Source organism: Rhincodon typus, chromosome 41, assembly GCF_021869965.1.
Source record: "Rhincodon typus isolate 14 chromosome 41, sRhiTyp1.1, whole genome shotgun sequence".
NCBI classification, from domain to species: domain Eukaryota; kingdom Metazoa; phylum Chordata; class Chondrichthyes; order Orectolobiformes; family Rhincodontidae; genus Rhincodon; species Rhincodon typus.
The window spans coordinates 3,668,579-3,675,764 of record NC_063372.1 but is presented as its reverse complement, the minus strand read 5'-3'; the positions used below and the strand labels follow the sequence as shown (position 1 = coordinate 3,675,764).

The following is a 7,186-nucleotide window of genomic DNA, read 5'->3' as shown; positions in this document are numbered from 1 at the left end:
GACAATAAACTTGCATTCCTAGTAATGTAGATATTTCTTCCTATCTTGGCAAAACAAACTAATTTGGGACAGCACACAGAATTCATGAGGTTCAAGTGGAAATTGGCAACTGTGCTTAAAAGGCATCAGAGCCAAACAGTACAGTCAAGACTTGTGCAATTGTAATTAGCTAGATTGAACTCCCGTGCTTGGGAAAGTCAACACAGGGCCTGGTGATCTTTTTGGGTCATTTACATCACCATGATGTAACAATGAATCCAAGCAACACATGGATACACTAACACTGCTGGTAATTGTCTCAGATTTTCATTCATCAGATTATATTTAACAATGACAGTTATAGTATCTTGAGTTTTGATTATAGTGTGTTGTTATCAAGAAAGGTACTTCAATACCACGACGCACGAAATTATAAAAAAAAACTTACCAACTCGAGAAAAATTCAGAAACTGCAAAAATATAACAAATTAGTTCATCATACAAGTCAATTTGAAAATCTTAATGTTTAAAAAACGTACGGAAACTCACCGTTCAGAAACCGAAAAGTATAAAATAGAAATCTAGAAATAAAAATATTGACTGAAATTGTCAACTGATCTCATAAAAAAATTTCTGAAAAATAATCAGTTTTAAATACTCCTTGTTTAAACAACGATTGCATAAAGAATTTGGGGGTTTCACCAGGTGTTCTCCCACATCCAACCCCTAATTCTCCACACAGCAATGCACACAACTCTAACCGAAGTTGGATTTAAAGTAGCCACAGACTCACGTGGACAATCCCGCCTTTGTGTCGCCCTCGCCGAGCGATCTCGCTCAACCTCGCGCGGGAATGAAGGAGCGCTATAGACTTCAGCCATTTTGGTGCTATCGACGGATGAGGCTTTGGGCAGTTTTCACGGTGCCGTCGTCGCCCTAGTGTAGCTGCAGACCAGGTTGGTGGGGCATAACTTACTAACACATCTTGCAAACTTATCTCTATTTCTACATTGGTTACAGCACAGGAGGCCATTTGGCCAGTTGTGTTCGTGCTCTAAGAGCGACCCACTTTTCATACATTTCTTACATCCTACTTGTTCCATGTAATGTAAATGTTGGAACTTAAAAACTGGCAAATACACTGAGCTTTCTAAATTGGCTCAATGGACAAGTGCCAGTGGGGTGGTGTACTTGGTCATACAGATGAGAAACCATCAGATTAAGGGGAAGGTGGGGGGCGTGGTGTGGAAGCAGTGGACATTCCTATAATTGACCCCATCAACCGTGGAGTTGCGAAGATCATTAGCACCCAGGATTTCAGATCCTTACTAGTGACTATCCTACGTTTTGAATATGGAGAATTAGATCTGAAATATAAAGAATAGCCAGTTTCCTACAGTAGATGCAGAGTTGCATTTGTGGAGACCTATACCAGCAAAAGCTTTTAAGGGGAGGTGAGATGGGATGAGGGAGAAGATGGGAAACAAAAAGCATTAGATACCAGTGAAAGCTAGTGAATATAATTTCTTCCTGGTTCTTTCAGAAGTATTTTATTGAAACTTATATATGGATGGGATAGTTGATGGGTTCTCCAGCATAATGGCTTAACTGGATTAATTAGAAAAAAAAACACTCAACAGCAAGAAACAACATGAGGATTGCTTCCCTACATTAATAAAAATGTAATCACAACTATTATTTAACTTGAGTTCTTTCAAACACCCTTTCTGTGTTTAGCCATTACAAAGAATTGAGGGAAGAGGAAGCTCAATCAGGTTCCAGATAATACACTCTGCTGAATGTGACAGGAAATGATTTTTCAGCCAGGCAGCTTCAACAACATAAATTGTTCTGTTTTTCATTTGGACCAATAACACATGCATCTGTGCATTTTTGTGAAATAACTTTTTTTTTCTCTTTTTTTGGTAGTGATGTATAATGAAAATATGATAAGACATCGTTTTTCTTCCTTGACACCTAATTTTCTGGTGCAGGTGCCAGCATTTCTCCAGAACTTTGCCCTCAAGTGAGCTGTATGTTGGGATTATTTCATCCATAGGAACACAGAAACAGAAGTAGGCCATTCAGCATGTCGAGCTTTCCCCATTGTTCAATATGGTCATGGCTGATCGAATACTTCAATGCCTTTTAACCACCCTATCCCCACAATCCTGTATGTCACTGGTAATCAGAAATCTATCAATCTCTACCATAAATATAGTCAAAGACTGACCTTCCACATCCCTTTCTGGTAGAGAATTTCAAAGGTTCACAACCCTCCAAGTAGAAATATTTCTCCTGGTCAAAGTGACATCCCCCTTATACAATACAATACAATTCAGTACAGCACAGGAATAGGCCCTTTTGCTGTGCTGATTCTTATTTAGACCTGCTGCTTATTGCACGGTTTCTATTCCTCTCATCGCCTCCCGTGTGTCTATCAATATACACCTTAAACATTGCTAACGTGCCTGCTTCCACCACCTTCACTGGCAGTGCGTTTCAAGTACCCACCACTCTCTGGCTGAAAAATTTTCCCTGAACTTCTCCCCAAAACTTGCCTCCTCTCGCCTTGAACCTATGCCCTCATGTAGTTGACCTTTCCATTCTGGCAAAAAGCCTCTGACTATCCATCCTATCTATGCCTCTCATAACTTTGTAGACCTCTATGAGGCCACCCCTCCGCCTCTGTCTTCCCAATGCAAACAATCTGAGTTTATCCAACCTCTCTTCGTAATTTAAACCCTCCAGACCAGGTAACATTCTGGTAAACCTTCTCTGCACTCTCTCCAAAGCATCCAAATCCTTCTGGTAGCATAGAACTGCATGCAATATTCCAAACATGACCTAATTAAAATTTTGTACAGCTGTGCTTACTTTTTCTTCTTTAATACTGAAAACTCAATTTCTGTTTTCTGAACTTCCAGTGGCTGATAATGGGAGGTCAGGCATGGAGCTTTCAAATCTTCATGTTGTAACATCAACAGCCAAACTCCTTGTCCAAGAAACACACTCCAAAAACCCACTTCAAAGTTGCCGGCCCCTCTGTCTGTTGAAGTCTGATGAAGGGTGTAAACCTGAAACATTGACTTTCCTGCTCCTCTGATGCTGCCTGACCTGCTGTGTTCCTCCAGCTCCAAATTGTATTGATGATATCTAGGTCACTTTGCAGATCTATACTTTGCAACCTCTCACTATTTAAAAAATATTCAGCACATCTATTCATCAGCATTCAAAATGGATATTCTCACATTTTTGCATAATTTATTCTATCTGCCGTGTTCTATTCACTAAGCCAGTCCAAATCCTTCTGAAGCATCTTCCTCACAAGACACATTCTCACTTATTTCCACATCATCTGTTCCCAACTCTAGGCCTACTATTGCTGAATAGATAATCAAATAGCTTTCTGAAAATCTATATGTAATATACCTGTATTCAAAAGCTTTAACTATGTGATTAAACACAGTTTCCCATTTGCAAAACCATGCTGACCATGCCCAATCAGATCATTACCATCCAAGTGTCTATTTATCCCATCCGTTAGAATAGATTCTAGCATTTTCCCTTCTACTGATGTAAGGCTCTCAGGTCTATAGTCCCCTGTTATCTCTCTCACTCCCCTCTTAAATAGTGGAGTGACATTTGCTCCCTTCCAATCGGCAAGAATCATTCCAGAATCTATAGAATTTTGGAAGATAACACCAACACGTCGACTATCTATAGCCGCTTCCTTCAACCCTCTGGGATAGAAACTGTCAGGTCCTGGGATTTATGAATTTTCAGCCTCTTTAATTTATTTGGTACAGTGTTCTTGTTAATGCTAATTTCCTTCAAGTCCTCATTCTCCCTAGCTGCTTGGATCTCTAGTTGTGAAGATTTCAGACATCTTCCTCTGTGAAAACAGACACAAAGTAATTATTTAGCTTAGCTTCATTTCTCTATTCCCCATTATAAATTCCCCTGACTCTGCATGTAATGGACCTGCATTCATTTTAGCCAAACTGTTCATTTTTACACGCCTGTAGAAGCTTTAAGAGTCTACTTTGGTTTTTTGCTAGATTGCATTTATGTTCTATTCTCTCTTCTCAGTTTCTTTGTCCTCTGTTGTTGTATTCTATAAGCCTCCCAATCCTCAGATTTACTGCTACTTCTGGCAACTTCAGAGGCCTTTTGTTTTAATCTTATACAGTCCTAAACTCCCTTTGTTAGCCATGCTTGACTGACCTTTTTTGAGTTTTTGCACCTTGAAGGAATGTATAGTTGCTTTAAGTCATGTCATAGTTCTTTAAAGGCTATCCATTGCCTTTGTAGTCATGGCTTTTAATGTATTTTCCCAATTCACCTCAGCTGATTTCTGCCTCATGCCTTAACCAAATTTAATACCTGTGCTTCACAATGAACAAAATCACTTTCAAACATAATGTAAAATTCTGTCATATTGTGGTAACTCATCCCAAAAGGTTCTTCAAAACAAGATTGTTAATTAGCAGGAATGGCAAACAGAGCCCTGTCAACCCTGCAAAGTCCACCTTACCAACATCTGGGGGCTGTGCCAAAATTAGGAGAGCTGTCTCACAGACTAGTCAAACAACTGACATAGTCTAAAATCATCATATTCACAGAATTGTACCTTACAGACAATGTTCCAGACATCATCACCCCAGTGTATGCCCTATCCCACCGGCAAGACAAATCCAACAAGGTGGCAGTGCAGTGGTACAAAGTCAGGAGGGAGCTGCCCTGGGAGTCCTCAACATTGACTCTGAACTCTATGAAGTCTCATGGCATCAGATTAAATGTGGGCAAGGAAACCTCCTGCTTATTAACACCTATTGTCTCCCCTTGGTTGATGAATCAGGACTCCTCTGTGTTGAACACCACACACTGAGGGTGGCAAAGGCACATAGTGTACTCTGGGTAGGGGATTTCAAAATGGCTTGACAGCAGAGCTACTGATTGAGTTAGTTGAATCCAAAAGACATAGTTGCAAGAATGCAACTGTGGAAGGTGGTGAGGGAATGAACAAGATGGAAAAACATACTTGACCCATTCTCACCAATCTGCTTGCTTCAGATGCATCTGCCCATGACAATATTGGGAAGAGTGATCACCTCACAGTCCTTGTGGAGATGAAGTCCTGCGTTCACATTGAGAATACCCTCCATTGTGTTGTTGGTGATATCATGGTGCTAAATGGGACAGACTGCAAACAGATGTAGCTACTCAAGACTGGGCATCCATGAGACACTGGGGGCCATCAGCAGCAACAAAATTGAACTTCAACACAAGCTGTAGCCTCATGGCTTGACATATCTTCCACTCTACCATGCCATCAAGTCAGGAGATCAACCATGGTTCAATGAAGAATGCAGGAAGGCATGCCAAGAGCAGCACCAAGCATATCTAAAAATGAAGCCTCACCCTGGTGAGGCTACCAAACTGGAATACTTGTATGCCAAACAACAGAAAAAGTAAGTGATTCCATAATGAATGGATCAGATTTAAGCTCGGCAGTCTTGCCACATCCAGTTGTGAGTGATGGTGATCAATTAGACAACACACTGGAGGAGGAGGATCCACAAACATCCTCATCCTCAATGATGGGGGAGCCCAGCACATCAGTGTAAAGACAAGGCTGAAGTATTCACAGCAATCGTCAGCCAGAAGTGCCAATGGATGCTACATTTCGCCCTCCTCCAGATGTTCCCACCAGCATATGTTCCATGTCTTCAGTCAATTCAGTTCACTCCACATGATAACAAGAAACAGCTGGAGGTGCTAGATACTGAAAGGCTGTGGGCCTGACAACATTCTGGCAATAGCACTAGAAACTTGTGCTCCAGAACTTGCTGCTCCCTAGCCAAGCTACTCCCATACAATTAACAACTCTGGCATCTATTTGACAATGTGGAAAATTGTCCACGTATGTCCTGTACACAAAAAGCAGGTCAAATCCAGCCCGGCCAATTATTGACCCATCACTCTTGATCATCAGTAAAGAGATGGAAAGTGTCATCAGCAGTGCCATCAAGCAGCACCTGCTCAGCAATAACTTGCTGATTGCCCATTTTGGGTTCCACCGGGACCACTCGGCTTCTGACCTCATTACAGCCCTTCTTTAAACATCGACAAAAGAGCTGAATTCCAGATGTGAAGTGAGAGTGATAGCCCTTGACATCAAGGTAGAATGTGGCATCAAGGAACCCTAGCAAAACTGGAGTCAGTGAGAATTGGGGAAAACTCTCTGCTGGTTGGAGTTATACCTGGCACATAGGAAGATGGTTGTGGTTGATGGAGGTCAGTCGTCTCGGCTCCAAGACATCTCTGCAGGAGTTCCTCGGTGGTGTCCTGGGCCAAACCATCTTCAGCTGCTTCATCAATGATTTTCTGTTCATCACAGGGTCAGAAGTGGGGTTGTTCACCGATGATTGCACAATGTTCAGCACCATTCACAACCCCTCAGATACTGAAGCAGTCCACATTCAAATGCAGCAAGATCTGAACAATATCCAGGCTTGGGCAGAAAAGTGGCATGTAACATTCATGCCAAACAAATGCCAGGCAATGACCATCTCCAAGAGAGAATCCAACCATTCTCCCATGACATTCAATGGCATGAACCTCACTGACCCTGCCCCAACTCTCAACATCATGGGTATTACTATTGACCAAAACTGAGCCAGACTAACCATTTGAATATGGTGGCTATAAGAGCAGGTCAGAGGCTAGGAATCCTACAGTGAGTAACTCACCTCCTACCTCCCCAGAGCCTGTCCACCGTCAACAAAGCGTAAGCCAGGGGTGTGATGAATACTCCCCACTTGTCTGGATGACTGCAGCTCCAACAACCCTCAAGCTTGACGCCATCCATGACAAAGCAGTCTGCTTGATTTGCATCGTATTCACAAACATCCAATCCTCCCACCACCGACGCTCAGCAGTAACAGTGTGTACAATGTACAAGATGCACTACAGAAATTCATCAAGACTCCGTTGACAGAACCTTCCAAACACAAAATCTCTTCCAAATAGAAGGACAAGGGCAGCAGATACATGGGAACACTTCACCCTGCAAGTTCTCCTCCAAGCCATTCACAGTCCTGACTTGGAAATATAGCTGTTCCTTCAGTGTCACTGGGCCCTGCTCAAGGCAACTAGGGATGGGCAGTAAGTGCCGGCCCAGCCCACAACGTCCATACCCCAT

The 7,186-nt window shown here is 42.2% G+C and overlaps 1 protein-coding gene across 2 annotated transcripts in view; it reads left to right on the top strand.

Moving 5' to 3' along the window:
* Positions 1–537: 537 nt before the first annotated feature.
* LOC125487424 (G-protein coupled receptor 182-like) overlaps positions 538–7,186 on the top strand; it is a 23,169-nt gene continuing 16,520 nt past the window's right edge. For both annotated transcript variants that reach the window (XM_048618895.1, XM_048618894.1), the window contains exon 1: positions 538–935. The gene's annotated coding sequence lies outside the window, so the exon portion shown is untranslated. The remainder of the gene's footprint in view (positions 936–7,186) is intronic.